Here is a 14,310-nt window from a genome sequence, read left to right on the forward strand (position 1 = left end):
CTATCCATTTAATAAATTTATCTCCAAAACCATATCTTTTTAAAACCTTCAATAAATATGAGTGGCTCACTCTATCAAAAGCCTTTTCTTGATCAATTTTGATAATATAACCTTCAAGTTCATCTCTTTCAATAATTTCTATGATATCTCTAACATTTGCTACATTATTAGATATATCTCGACCCATTATACAACAAGTTTGGTCTACAGAAACAATTTTTGGTAATACAGTTTTAAATCTATTTGCCATTATTCTGGCCAAAATTTTATAATCAACCTGTAACAGAGATATCGGTCTATAATTTTTAAGTGATCTTCTGTCACCTTTTTTCTTAAATACAAGACTTATAACACCACATTTCATTGATCTACTTAAAAATCCCTTTTGTTGAATAGTATTATACAGTTTCATAAGTACATACTTAAGCTCAGAATAAAAATGACAATAAAACTCAACAGTAAGTCCGTCTGATCCTGGACTTTTATTTTTGGACATTTGAGATAATGCTTTTATTATTTCATCAAACGAAATATCTGACTCACATAACTGATGATCATTTTCATCTATTTTTACATCTACACAATCTAATAATTCATTCATTTTTTTATCATCAGTATCAACACAAGTATACAATTCTTTATAAAAATCATATTGCAAATCTAAAATACCATTAATGTCATTAACACATTCATTATTCACATTCAACAATTCCTTTACAGAATTATTCTCCTGTTTATATTTTTCTAAATTTAAAAAATATTTTGTATTTTTGTCTGATTCCACAGCCCAAACAGCTTTAGATCTGAGAACAGCACCTCTACATTTTTCCAATTCATATTGAGACAATTCTAATCTCAAACTTTCCAATTTAGCTATATCAATATCATTGCCATTGGCAGCTTTTTCACATAAATTATTAATTTGCTTTTCTAATCTAAAATAATCTCTTCTATTTTCTTTAGCTATAGAAGAAGAAAAGATTTGGGAATATCTTTTAATTTTATACTTTAGATTATCCCACCATATCAAAATATCTCTTTCATATAATTCATTTTCTTTTTCTACAGTTATAATTTCCTTAACTCTTCTAACATACTGTTCATTATGTAAAAGTGTATTGTTAAGAATCCACAAACCAGGACCCTTTTCTATATTATTACAGTTTACATTCAATATAACAAAAGCATGATCACTTAAACTAGTTAAGTTATAATATACATTTTGAATACATGGTGACAACTGTCTACTAACTAAAAAATAATCTATCCTACTCTGTTGTAATTCATTATTACTAATACGTTTCCATGAAAATATTCTACTGTGGGTGTTTCTAGCACGCCACACATCATAAACATTATTATTATTAACTATTTCATATAATTTTCTACATGGTTCATCTACAATATGTTTTGTTTTGCCACCTCTGTCTAAATGAGACAAACTAGTATTGAAGTCGCCTCCAATAATAAGATTGTCCATATTCTCCGTATACAGTTTTACAAATTCAAAGAACTCTGATCTTTCAGTTACCGTATTTGGCGCATATAAAGATATAATATTATACAATTTTTCATTCTCAATAAATGTTACATGTAAAAATCTACCTTTTTCATCAGAATAAACAAATTTTATCTTATCTTTACAATAATTATTTGAAAGTACAGCAACACCTTGTCTACAATTCAAACCATTATTACAAGTGATTTTACCTGGATATAAATGCTTAATACTATCTATATAATCATTATCCCAAAAAGTCTCCTGTAAAAGTACAATACTAATATTTTTATCATCAATAACACTAACAAAGTTCTGAAAATTATTTACACATCTAAGACCATTACAATTAAATGAACATATAAGCACCATTGCAAAAATGAAATAAAATAAAATTACATATTTATCCATTGTTTACATCTTAGTACTTTCACAAGTTTGACTTACAGATCTAACACCTTTACCATCTAGATTAGGAGGAGGGTTTAACCTTGATCTCCTTTCAAGCTTTCTCTGTTTTTTTTTTAATTTTCGAGCTTGCTTAGCACTTATAAATTGACCCACAATTTTAATATCAACATCACTATTTGTATCCAGTATTTCTACTGAACTTTCATATCCATCACCAGAACAGACAGACAATTCTTCATTTTCTTTTGCACCTTCAGTGGTGATAACTTCATCACCAACCGGGGTGCTAATCATTTCATTCAACAAGAGACTATTCTCCATATCAACATCATTAATTTCACCACCCTCTCCTACAACAGCATCGCAGGAGAGATTGGTGTCATCATCTCTCTTGATTTTTTTACCTTCACTTAATTCTCTGTCTGTTCCAGCAACAATATTTTCATTAACAACTATGTCATTTTCAATTGACCCTTCTGTTCTATAATCATCATTGTCACCAGTACCATCCTCTGAAATCGGACGCTTCCTCTTTAAACCATCTTGAACCCCATTTTGCTCATTGTGCACTTCTACGTCCACTACTGTTAGCTTTGAGACTTCTGTTTTTCGCACTTTATCTAAACCATCACTGTCCTGTTTTTCTTCACCTTCAATAACTTTTTCACTGAGTTTACTTTCATTGTCATGAACATTTTCACTGAAAGTAGACTTTACGAAGGTTTCTGTATCCTCCTCATCTGCACTATTTACATCTGGTCTTATTTGTATTATAACGTCTGAATTACTGTCATTAGCTACCATACAAATACAATCTTTTGATAGTTGATCACATTCTGTGCATTGACATACACACGGAACTTTGACACAATCAGTACAAGGACAAACGCACGGGTCACTTCGGCAATGGTGACATTTACATACACATGGAACTGTGTCACATGTGTAGCAAGTACATGTACATTTCAAGTTTGCATTTCCGCAAATTCTACATTTACACATGCAGAAATATTCTCCACAGTCCGCACAATTTCTATTATTTTCTTCTCGGTTACGGTTTTCACGTTCCCATCTGGCTGAAGGCTTACAAACACATTTCAACGGCAAATTACGGCAAAATTTACATTTTTTTGCTCGACAACTTTTCAATGCATGTCCAGTTTCTCCACAACCATAACACAAAAAATGTGGACAATCTTTTCTCATGTGCTCAGGAGATGAACACTCTGAGCAAACCTTTGTTTGGTTGTTATGAACCACACGATAATATTTGGTGTCTGTGCCAAATTTAAAAGGCATTGACCACGGCAGGGCTACTACCCCTGGAGGAAACTTACACCTCATGAATCGTGTGCCATCAGCAACCTGAGTCCCAGGTACGGTTCGTCTGTAAACAGGTGAAACTACTTTCACTCCTTTACTTTCAATCTTACTTGTAATCTCATCGTCACAAATATAGGACGGTAGTTTTATAACTGAAACTACAGTTATGTCCGAAAACATCATACTACATTCAAAATCTCTATTGGCAATTTCTACGCCTCGTAACATCTTAAACGCATTCTCTTTCGAGTCAAAGGTTACATCATATGACGATAAATCGCATCGTACTACTGCTAATACAGAATTAAGTCCGGTTAAAGTCTCAATATCATCTATCACAACATTTTCTCCAATTACTTGTGTAGGAATTTTTTCCACCCTTACAGTACATTCTCGCTGATAATATTTATTATCAGTCACATAATTCTGTTTAGAAAACCGATTTCTTTTTTCCTTTGGGTTTCTACGAGAATTTCCTACATTCGGACGATTCGGCTCCAACTGAGACATTTTTAAATTCCAAAGTAAGCACTGCCTAACAAAAAAAGTCAAGCGCACCCAAGTCAACCCCCCTCCTCCAAACGATTAAATCGTCCGAGTAGGGGTAAACAGCATATATATAAACAGTTTATCAGTTCCGAAATGTCAAATACAATGCAATGTTCATCAGAATTACCTTTGTTTATGAATATATCATATATAATCCGTCGAATTCAACGAAATTTTTCCGGAGACTTGTTTACACTTCCATCTTGGGCTGTGCTCAATTCATCCTCCCAACGATGTGGCACTTACGACAGGTTGTTGCCGCATCTGGTATTAAGTATAAAGTAGTTAATTTTGGACGTATGTATCAAGTCGTCGTGGCCGAGTGGTTAAGGCGATAGACTAGAAATCTATTGGGGTCTCCCCGCACAGGTTCGAATCCTGTCGACGACGCAGACTTTTTGGTATCAACTTTTTGTAATGAATCACACACTGCTCACTGAACGCGCTCAAAGACAAGTAGGAATCAAAGTTATCGATAAGCTAACCGCAGATAGACATTGTCCTGAAAACGACCATTCGCAATGAATGCAGTTGTTGTATGACAGAGTTCATTCGGCTTAACCGGTGACTGAGGAAGATCGTAAGGATATCATGCATCGAGGAAGAAAAGGGACACATTGTCAGGATCAATCCTGACAATTTCGAGGAGATAAACGGTGATTCGCCAGTAAATACTTTGATTTTGATAAAAAAAAAATCGTGAACTTTCCTTTCTTCCGTCTGAAATTAAATTGCTATTGAAGGAAAACTGTTCGATATGAAGTAAGAGTAACGTATGTGAGAAACTTTGTGTTTCATGACATGTAACTTGAACAATAAACAGGCATGAAGTAAGTCTCGCTTTCACTCACACAGTTTGCAATCAGTGCCTTTCCATTGACACAAACGTTGAATGTGAGACCTTATCAACATTTCTAGAAAATTGCAGCAAAAATACATATGACCCCGACGTGATTCGAACACGCAACCTTCTGATCTGGAGTCAGACGCGCTACCGTTGCGCCACGGAGTCCTTCTTCCAACCAAATGGAATTTTTAGTCTATAACGCTCAGGTTATTATCGATCCTACTAAACTTGTACCCCTCCCTTTGGCTGTAAAATAATAAAATCGTGTTTTCCTTAATTTTGAAAAATATATACGATTCAACACGAATCAATCATGATAATTTATAGACAAAATGTACAAGACAACCTTGAATATTGAAAATATCGCCTGCGGCTACAACTTCAAATTGTTTGGAATTTAACTCTAGTTACTTTAATTTAACAAAGACTAAGTTTCCTTATTCAGACTTGCCAATGGAATATTAAGAACTTATCAGATGACTTCCGTATGACGATGTGGCACTTACGACAGGTTGTTGCCGCATCTGGTATTAAGTATAAAGTAGTTAATTTTGGACGTATGTATCAAGTCGTCGTGGCCGAGTGGTTAAGGCGATAGACTAGAAATCTATTGGGGTCTCCCCGCACAGGTTCGAATCCTGTCGACGACGCAGACTTTTTGGTATCAACTTTTTGTAATGAATCACACACTGCTCACTGAACGCGCTCAAAGACAAGTAGGAATCAAAGTTATCGATAAGCTAACCGCAGATAGACATTGTCCTGAAAACGACCATTCGCAATGAATGCAGTTGTTGTATGACAGAGTTCATTCGGCTTAACCGGTGACTGAGGAAGATCGTAAGGATATCATGCATCGAGGAAGAAAAGGGACACATTGTCAGGATCAATCCTGACAATTTCGAGGAGATAAACGGTGATTCGCCAGTAAATACTTTGATTTTGATAAAAAAAAAATCGTGAACTTTCCTTTCTTCCGTCTGAAATTAAATTGCTATTGAAGGAAAACTGTTCGATATGAAGTAAGAGTAACGTATGTGAGAAACTTTGTGTTTCATGACATGTAACTTGAACAATAAACAGGCATGAAGTAAGTCTCGCTTTCACTCACACAGTTTGCAATCAGTGCCTTTCCATTGACACAAACGTTGAATGTGAGACCTTATCAACATTTCTAGAAAATTGCAGCAAAAATACATATGACCCCGACGTGATTCGAACACGCAACCTTCTGATCTGGAGTCAGACGCGCTACCGTTGCGCCACGGAGTCCTTCTTCCAACCAAATGGAATTTTTAGTCTATAACGCTCAGGTTATTATCGATCCTACTAAACTTGTACCCCTCCCTTTGGCTGTAAAATAATAAAATCGTGTTTTCCTTAATTTTGAAAAATATATACGATTCAACACGAATCAATCATGATAATTTATAGACAAAATGTACAAGACAACCTTGAATATTGAAAATATCGCCTGCGGCTACAACTTCAAATTGTTTGGAATTTAACTCTAGTTACTTTAATTTAACAAAGACTAAGTTTCCTTATTCAGACTTGCCAATGGAATATTAAGAACTTATCAGATGACTTCCGTATGACGATGTGGCACTTACGACAGGTTGTTGCCGCATCTGGTATTAAGTATAAAGTAGTTAATTTTGGACGTATGTATCAAGTCGTCGTGGCCGAGTGGTTAAGGCGATAGACTAGAAATCTATTGGGGTCTCCCCGCACAGGTTCGAATCCTGTCGACGACGCAGACTTTTTGGTATCAACTTTTTGTAATGAATCACACACTGCTCACTGAACGCGCTCAAAGACAAGTAGGAATCAAAGTTATCGATAAGCTAACCGCAGATAGACATTGTCCTGAAAACGACCATTCGCAATGAATGCAGTTGTTGTATGACAGAGTTCATTCGGCTTAACCGGTGACTGAGGAAGATCGTAAGGATATCATGCATCGAGGAAGAAAAGGGACACATTGTCAGGATCAATCCTGACAATTTCGAGGAGATAAACGGTGATTCGCCAGTAAATACTTTGATTTTGATAAAAAAAAAATCGTGAACTTTCCTTTCTTCCGTCTGAAATTAAATTGCTATTGAAGGAAAACTGTTCGATATGAAGTAAGAGTAACGTATGTGAGAAACTTTGTGTTTCATGACATGTAACTTGAACAATAAACAGGCATGAAGTAAGTCTCGCTTTCACTCACACAGTTTGCAATCAGTGCCTTTCCATTGACACAAACGTTGAATGTGAGACCTTATCAACATTTCTAGAAAATTGCAGCAAAAATACATATGACCCCGACGTGATTCGAACACGCAACCTTCTGATCTGGAGACAGACGCGCTACCGTTGCGCCACGGAGTCCTTCTTCCAACCAAATGGAATTTTTAGTCTATAACGCTCAGGTTATTATCGATCCTACTAAACTTGTACCCCTCCCTTTGGCTGTAAAATAATAAAATCGTGTTTTCCTTAATTTTGAAAAATATATACGATTCAACACGAATCAATCATGATAATTTATAGACAAAATGTACAAGACAACCTTGAATATTGAAAATATCGCCTGCGGCTACAACTTCAAATTGTTTGGAATTTAACTCTAGTTACTTTAATTTAACAAAGACTAAGTTTCCTTATTCAGACTTGCCAATGGAATATTAAGAACTTATCAGATGACTTCCGTATGACGATGTGGCACTTACGACAGGTTGTTGCCGCATCTGGTATTAAGTATAAAGTAGTTAATTTTGGACGTATGTATCAAGTCGTCGTGGCCGAGTGGTTAAGGCGATAGACTAGAAATCTATTGGGGTCTCCCCGCACAGGTTCGAATCCTGTCGACGACGCAGACTTTTTGGTATCAACTTTTTGTAATGAATCACACACTGCTCACTGAACGCGCTCAAAGACAAGTAGGAATCAAAGTTATCGATAAGCTAACCGCAGATAGACATTGTCCTGAAAACGACCATTCGCAATGAATGCAGTTGTTGTATGACAGAGTTCATTCGGCTTAACCGGTGACTGAGGAAGATCGTAAGGATATCATGCATCGAGGAAGAAAAGGGACACATTGTCAGGATCAATCCTGACAATTTCGAGGAGATAAACGGTGATTCGCCAGTAAATACTTTGATTTTGATAAAAAAAAAATCGTGAACTTTCCTTTCTTCCGTCTGAAATTAAATTGCTATTGAAGGAAAACTGTTCGATATGAAGTAAGAGTAACGTATGTGAGAAACTTTGTGTTTCATGACATGTAACTTGAACAATAAACAGGCATGAAGTAAGTCTCGCTTTCACTCACACAGTTTGCAATCAGTGCCTTTCCATTGACACAAACGTTGAATGTGAGACCTTATCAACATTTCTAGAAAATTGCAGCAAAAATACATATGACCCCGACGTGATTCGAACACGCAACCTTCTGATCTGGAGTCAGACGCGCTACCGTTGCGCCACGGAGTCCTTCTTCCAACCAAATGGAATTTTTAGTCTATAACGCTCAGGTTATTATCGATCCTACTAAACTTGTACCCCTCCCTTTGGCTGTAAAATAATAAAATCGTGTTTTCCTTAATTTTGAAAAATATATACGATTCAACACGAATCAATCATGATAATTTATAGACAAAATGTACAAGACAACCTTGAATATTGAAAATATCGCCTGCGGCTACAACTTCAAATTGTTTGGAATTTAACTCTAGTTACTTTAATTTAACAAAGACTAAGTTTCCTTATTCAGACTTGCCAATGGAATATTAAGAACTTATCAGATGACTTCCGTATGACGATGTGGCACTTACGACAGGTTGTTGCCGCATCTGGTATTAAGTATAAAGTAGTTAATTTTGGACGTATGTATCAAGTCGTCGTGGCCGAGTGGTTAAGGCGATAGACTAGAAATCTATTGGGGTCTCCCCGCACAGGTTCGAATCCTGTCGACGACGCAGACTTTTTGGTATCAACTTTTTGTAATGAATCACACACTGCTCACTGAACGCGCTCAAAGACAAGTAGGAATCAAAGTTATCGATAAGCTAACCGCAGATAGACATTGTCCTGAAAACGACCATTCGCAATGAATGCAGTTGTTGTATGACAGAGTTCATTCGGCTTAACCGGTGACTGAGGAAGATCGTAAGGATATCATGCATCGAGGAAGAAAAGGGACACATTGTCAGGATCAATCCTGACAATTTCGAGGAGATAAACGGTGATTCGCCAGTAAATACTTTGATTTTGATAAAAAAAAAATCGTGAACTTTCCTTTCTTCCGTCTGAAATTAAATTGCTATTGAAGGAAAACTGTTCGATATGAAGTAAGAGTAACGTATGTGAGAAACTTTGTGTTTCATGACATGTAACTTGAACAATAAACAGGCATGAAGTAAGTCTCGCTTTCACTCACACAGTTTGCAATCAGTGCCTTTCCATTGACACAAACGTTGAATGTGAGACCTTATCAACATTTCTAGAAAATTGCAGCAAAAATACATATGACCCCGACGTGATTCGAACACGCAACCTTCTGATCTGGAGTCAGACGCGCTACCGTTGCGCCACGGAGTCCTTCTTCCAACCAAATGGAATTTTTAGTCTATAACGCTCAGGTTATTATCGATCCTACTAAACTTGTACCCCTCCCTTTGGCTGTAAAATAATAAAATCGTGTTTTCCTTAATTTTGAAAAATATATACGATTCAACACGAATCAATCATGATAATTTATAGACAAAATGTACAAGACAACCTTGAATATTGAAAATATCGCCTGCGGCTACAACTTCAAATTGTTTGGAATTTAACTCTAGTTACTTTAATTTAACAAAGACTAAGTTTCCTTATTCAGACTTGCCAATGGAATATTAAGAACTTATCAGATGACTTCCGTATGACGATGTGGCACTTACGACAGGTTGTTGCCGCATCTGGTATTAAGTATAAAGTAGTTAATTTTGGACGTATGTATCAAGTCGTCGTGGCCGAGTGGTTAAGGCGATAGACTAGAAATCTATTGGGGTCTCCCCGCACAGGTTCGAATCCTGTCGACGACGCAGACTTTTTGGTATCAACTTTTTGTAATGAATCACACACTGCTCACTGAACGCGCTCAAAGACAAGTAGGAATCAAAGTTATCGATAAGCTAACCGCAGATAGACATTGTCCTGAAAACGACCATTCGCAATGAATGCAGTTGTTGTATGACAGAGTTCATTCGGCTTAACCGGTGACTGAGGAAGATCGTAAGGATATCATGCATCGAGGAAGAAAAGGGACACATTGTCAGGATCAATCCTGACAATTTCGAGGAGATAAACGGTGATTCGCCAGTAAATACTTTGATTTTGATAAAAAAAAAATCGTGAACTTTCCTTTCTTCCGTCTGAAATTAAATTGCTATTGAAGGAAAACTGTTCGATATGAAGTAAGAGTAACGTATGTGAGAAACTTTGTGTTTCATGACATGTAACTTGAACAATAAACAGGCATGAAGTAAGTCTCGCTTTCACTCACACAGTTTGCAATCAGTGCCTTTCCATTGACACAAACGTTGAATGTGAGACCTTATCAACATTTCTAGAAAATTGCAGCAAAAATACATATGACCCCGACGTGATTCGAACACGCAACCTTCTGATCTGGAGTCAGACGCGCTACCGTTGCGCCACGGAGTCCTTCTTCCAACCAAATGGAATTTTTAGTCTATAACGCTCAGGTTATTATCGATCCTACTAAACTTGTACCCCTCCCTTTGGCTGTAAAATAATAAAATCGTGTTTTCCTTAATTTTGAAAAATATATACGATTCAACACGAATCAATCATGATAATTTATAGACAAAATGTACAAGACAACCTTGAATATTGAAAATATCGCCTGCGGCTACAACTTCAAATTGTTTGGAATTTAACTCTAGTTACTTTAATTTAACAAAGACTAAGTTTCCTTATTCAGACTTGCCAATGGAATATTAAGAACTTATCAGATGACTTCCGTATGACGATGTGGCACTTACGACAGGTTGTTGCCGCATCTGGTATTAAGTATAAAGTAGTTAATTTTGGACGTATGTATCAAGTCGTCGTGGCCGAGTGGTTAAGGCGATAGACTAGAAATCTATTGGGGTCTCCCCGCACAGGTTCGAATCCTGTCGACGACGCAGACTTTTTGGTATCAACTTTTTGTAATGAATCACACACTGCTCACTGAACGCGCTCAAAGACAAGTAGGAATCAAAGTTATCGATAAGCTAACCGCAGATAGACATTGTCCTGAAAACGACCATTCGCAATGAATGCAGTTGTTGTATGACAGAGTTCATTCGGCTTAACCGGTGACTGAGGAAGATCGTAAGGATATCATGCATCGAGGAAGAAAAGGGACACATTGTCAGGATCAATCCTGACAATTTCGAGGAGATAAACGGTGATTCGCCAGTAAATACTTTGATTTTGATAAAAAAAAAATCGTGAACTTTCCTTTCTTCCGTCTGAAATTAAATTGCTATTGAAGGAAAACTGTTCGATATGAAGTAAGAGTAACGTATGTGAGAAACTTTGTGTTTCATGACATGTAACTTGAACAATAAACAGGCATGAAGTAAGTCTCGCTTTCACTCACACAGTTTGCAATCAGTGCCTTTCCATTGACACAAACGTTGAATGTGAGACCTTATCAACATTTCTAGAAAATTGCAGCAAAAATACATATGACCCCGACGTGATTCGAACACGCAACCTTCTGATCTGGAGTCAGACGCGCTACCGTTGCGCCACGGAGTCCTTCTTCCAACCAAATGGAATTTTTAGTCTATAACGCTCAGGTTATTATCGATCCTACTAAACTTGTACCCCTCCCTTTGGCTGTAAAATAATAAAATCGTGTTTTCCTTAATTTTGAAAAATATATACGATTCAACACGAATCAATCATGATAATTTATAGACAAAACGTACAAGACAACCTTGAATATTGAAAATATCGCCTGCGGCTACAACTTCAAATTGTTTGGAATTTAACTCTAGTTACTTTAATTTAACAAAGACTAAGTTTCCTTATTCAGACTTGCCAATGGAATATTAAGAACTTATCAGATGACTTCCGTATGACGATGTGGCACTTACGACAGGTTGTTGCCGCATCTGGTATTAAGTATAAAGTAGTTAATTTTGGACGTATGTATCAAGTCGTCGTGGCCGAGTGGTTAAGGCGATAGACTAGAAATCTATTGGGGTCTCCCCGCACAGGTTCGAATCCTGTCGACGACGCAGACTTTTTGGTATCAACTTTTTGTAATGAATCACACACTGCTCACTGAACGCGCTCAAAGACAAGTAGGAATCAAAGTTATCGATAAGCTAACCGCAGATAGACATTGTCCTGAAAACGACCATTCGCAATGAATGCAGTTGTTGTATGACAGAGTTCATTCGGCTTAACCGGTGACTGAGGAAGATCGTAAGGATATCATGCATCGAGGAAGAAAAGGGACACATTGTCAGGATCAATCCTGACAATTTCGAGGAGATAAACGGTGATTCGCCAGTAAATACTTTGATTTTGATAAAAAAAAAATCGTGAACTTTCCTTTCTTCCGTCTGAAATTAAATTGCTATTGAAGGAAAACTGTTCGATATGAAGTAAGAGTAACGTATGTGAGAAACTTTGTGTTTCATGACATGTAACTTGAACAATAAACAGGCATGAAGTAAGTCTCGCTTTCACTCACACAGTTTGCAATCAGTGCCTTTCCATTGACACAAACGTTGAATGTGAGACCTTATCAACATTTCTAGAAAATTGCAGCAAAAATACATATGACCCCGACGTGATTCGAACACGCAACCTTCTGATCTGGAGTCAGACGCGCTACCGTTGCGCCACGGAGTCCTTCTTCCAACCAAATGGAATTTTTAGTCTATAACGCTCAGGTTATTATCGATCCTACTAAACTTGTACCCCTCCCTTTGGCTGTAAAATAATAAAATCGTGTTTTCCTTAATTTTGAAAAATATATACGATTCAACACGAATCAATCATGATAATTTATAGACAAAATGTACAAGACAACCTTGAATATTGAAAATATCGCCTGCGGCTACAACTTCAAATTGTTTGGAATTTAACTCTAGTTACTTTAATTTAACAAAGACTAAGTTTCCTTATTCAGACTTGCCAATGGAATATTAAGAACTTATCAGATGACTTCCGTATGACGATGTGGCACTTACGACAGGTTGTTGCCGCATCTGGTATTAAGTATAAAGTAGTTAATTTTGGACGTATGTATCAAGTCGTCGTGGCCGAGTGGTTAAGGCGATAGACTAGAAATCTATTGGGGTCTCCCCGCACAGGTTCGAATCCTGTCGACGACGCAGACTTTTTGGTATCAACTTTTTGTAATGAATCACACACTGCTCACTGAACGCGCTCAAAGACAAGTAGGAATCAAAGTTATCGATAAGCTAACCGCAGATAGACATTGTCCTGAAAACGACCATTCGCAATGAATGCAGTTGTTGTATGACAGAGTTCATTCGGCTTAACCGGTGACTGAGGAAGATCGTAAGGATATCATGCATCGAGGAAGAAAAGGGACACATTGTCAGGATCAATCCTGACAATTTCGAGGAGATAAACGGTGATTCGCCAGTAAATACTTTGATTTTGATAAAAAAAAAATCGTGAACTTTCCTTTCTTCCGTCTGAAATTAAATTGCTATTGAAGGAAAACTGTTCGATATGAAGTAAGAGTAACGTATGTGAGAAACTTTGTGTTTCATGACATGTAACTTGAACAATAAACAGGCATGAAGTAAGTCTCGCTTTCACTCACACAGTTTGCAATCAGTGCCTTTCCATTGACACAAACGTTGAATGTGAGACCTTATCAACATTTCTAGAAAATTGCAGCAAAAATACATATGACCCCGACGTGATTCGAACACGCAACCTTCTGATCTGGAGTCAGACGCGCTACCGTTGCGCCACGGAGTCCTTCTTCCAACCAAATGGAATTTGTAGTCTATAACGCTCAGGTTATTATCGATCCTACTAAACTTGTACCCCTCCCTTTGGCTGTAAAATAATAAAATCGTGTTTTCCTTAATTTTGAAAAATATATACGATTCAACACGAATCAATCATGATAATTTATAGACAAAATGTACAAGACAACCTTGAATATTGAAAATATCGCCTGCGGCTACAACTTCAAATTGTTTGGAATTTAACTCTAGTTACTTTAATTTAACAAAGACTAAGTTTCCTTATTCAGACTTGCCAATGGAATATTAAGAACTTATCAGATGACTTCCGTATGACGATGTGGCACTTACGACAGGTTGTTGCCGCATCTGGTATTAAGTATAAAGTAGTTAATTTTGGACGTATGTATCAAGTCGTCGTGGCCGAGTGGTTAAGGCGATAGACTAGAAATCTATTGGGGTCTCCCCGCACAGGTTCGAATCCTGTCGACGACGCAGACTTTTTGGTATCAACTTTTTGTAATGAATCACACACTGCTCACTGAACGCGCTCAAAGACAAGTAGGAATCAAAGTTATCGATAAGCTAACCGCAGATAGACATTGTCCTGAAAACGACCATTCGCAATGAATGCAGTTGTTGTATGACAGAGTTCATTCGGCTTAACCGGT

At 37.0% G+C, this 14,310-nt stretch overlaps 19 non-coding genes across 19 annotated transcripts; 10 read left to right on the top strand and 9 right to left on the bottom strand.

Annotated features, from left to right (window-relative positions):
* Positions 1 to 4,089: 4,089 nt before the first annotated feature.
* On the top strand, positions 4,090 to 4,171 carry Trnas-aga (transfer RNA serine (anticodon AGA)). The gene has a single exon. It is a non-coding gene; the product is annotated as a tRNA-Ser (tRNA).
* A 550-nt stretch (positions 4,172 to 4,721) lies between these two features.
* On the bottom strand, positions 4,722 to 4,793 carry Trnaw-cca (transfer RNA tryptophan (anticodon CCA)). The gene has a single exon. It is a non-coding gene; the product is annotated as a tRNA-Trp (tRNA).
* Positions 4,794 to 5,196: 403 nt separating this feature from the next.
* Positions 5,197 to 5,278, top strand: Trnas-aga (transfer RNA serine (anticodon AGA)). The gene has a single exon. It is a non-coding gene; the product is annotated as a tRNA-Ser (tRNA).
* A 550-nt stretch (positions 5,279 to 5,828) lies between these two features.
* Positions 5,829 to 5,900, bottom strand: Trnaw-cca (transfer RNA tryptophan (anticodon CCA)). The gene has a single exon. It is a non-coding gene; the product is annotated as a tRNA-Trp (tRNA).
* Positions 5,901 to 6,303: 403 nt separating this feature from the next.
* Trnas-aga (transfer RNA serine (anticodon AGA)) lies at positions 6,304 to 6,385 on the top strand. The gene has a single exon. It is a non-coding gene; the product is annotated as a tRNA-Ser (tRNA).
* Positions 6,386 to 6,935: 550 nt separating this feature from the next.
* Trnaw-cca (transfer RNA tryptophan (anticodon CCA)) lies at positions 6,936 to 7,007 on the bottom strand. Its single transcript has one exon. It is a non-coding gene; the product is annotated as a tRNA-Trp (tRNA).
* Positions 7,008 to 7,410: 403 nt separating this feature from the next.
* Trnas-aga (transfer RNA serine (anticodon AGA)) lies at positions 7,411 to 7,492 on the top strand. The gene has a single exon. It is a non-coding gene; the product is annotated as a tRNA-Ser (tRNA).
* A 550-nt stretch (positions 7,493 to 8,042) lies between these two features.
* Trnaw-cca (transfer RNA tryptophan (anticodon CCA)) lies at positions 8,043 to 8,114 on the bottom strand. The gene has a single exon. It is a non-coding gene; the product is annotated as a tRNA-Trp (tRNA).
* A 403-nt stretch (positions 8,115 to 8,517) lies between these two features.
* Positions 8,518 to 8,599, top strand: Trnas-aga (transfer RNA serine (anticodon AGA)). Its single transcript has one exon. It is a non-coding gene; the product is annotated as a tRNA-Ser (tRNA).
* A 550-nt stretch (positions 8,600 to 9,149) lies between these two features.
* Positions 9,150 to 9,221, bottom strand: Trnaw-cca (transfer RNA tryptophan (anticodon CCA)). Its single transcript has one exon. It is a non-coding gene; the product is annotated as a tRNA-Trp (tRNA).
* A 403-nt stretch (positions 9,222 to 9,624) lies between these two features.
* Trnas-aga (transfer RNA serine (anticodon AGA)) lies at positions 9,625 to 9,706 on the top strand. The gene has a single exon. It is a non-coding gene; the product is annotated as a tRNA-Ser (tRNA).
* Positions 9,707 to 10,256: 550 nt separating this feature from the next.
* Trnaw-cca (transfer RNA tryptophan (anticodon CCA)) lies at positions 10,257 to 10,328 on the bottom strand. Its single transcript has one exon. It is a non-coding gene; the product is annotated as a tRNA-Trp (tRNA).
* Positions 10,329 to 10,731: 403 nt separating this feature from the next.
* Positions 10,732 to 10,813, top strand: Trnas-aga (transfer RNA serine (anticodon AGA)). The gene has a single exon. It is a non-coding gene; the product is annotated as a tRNA-Ser (tRNA).
* Positions 10,814 to 11,363: 550 nt separating this feature from the next.
* Trnaw-cca (transfer RNA tryptophan (anticodon CCA)) lies at positions 11,364 to 11,435 on the bottom strand. Its single transcript has one exon. It is a non-coding gene; the product is annotated as a tRNA-Trp (tRNA).
* Positions 11,436 to 11,838: 403 nt separating this feature from the next.
* Trnas-aga (transfer RNA serine (anticodon AGA)) lies at positions 11,839 to 11,920 on the top strand. Its single transcript has one exon. It is a non-coding gene; the product is annotated as a tRNA-Ser (tRNA).
* Positions 11,921 to 12,470: 550 nt separating this feature from the next.
* On the bottom strand, positions 12,471 to 12,542 carry Trnaw-cca (transfer RNA tryptophan (anticodon CCA)). Its single transcript has one exon. It is a non-coding gene; the product is annotated as a tRNA-Trp (tRNA).
* Positions 12,543 to 12,945: 403 nt separating this feature from the next.
* Positions 12,946 to 13,027, top strand: Trnas-aga (transfer RNA serine (anticodon AGA)). Its single transcript has one exon. It is a non-coding gene; the product is annotated as a tRNA-Ser (tRNA).
* Positions 13,028 to 13,577: 550 nt separating this feature from the next.
* Trnaw-cca (transfer RNA tryptophan (anticodon CCA)) lies at positions 13,578 to 13,649 on the bottom strand. The gene has a single exon. It is a non-coding gene; the product is annotated as a tRNA-Trp (tRNA).
* Positions 13,650 to 14,052: 403 nt separating this feature from the next.
* On the top strand, positions 14,053 to 14,134 carry Trnas-aga (transfer RNA serine (anticodon AGA)). The gene has a single exon. It is a non-coding gene; the product is annotated as a tRNA-Ser (tRNA).
* The last annotated feature ends 176 nt before the right edge of the window (positions 14,135 to 14,310 follow it).

The sequence above is a fragment of the Mytilus trossulus genome, chromosome 11 (genome assembly GCF_036588685.1).
Source record: "Mytilus trossulus isolate FHL-02 chromosome 11, PNRI_Mtr1.1.1.hap1, whole genome shotgun sequence".
NCBI lineage: Eukaryota > Metazoa > Mollusca > Bivalvia > Mytilida > Mytilidae > Mytilus > Mytilus trossulus.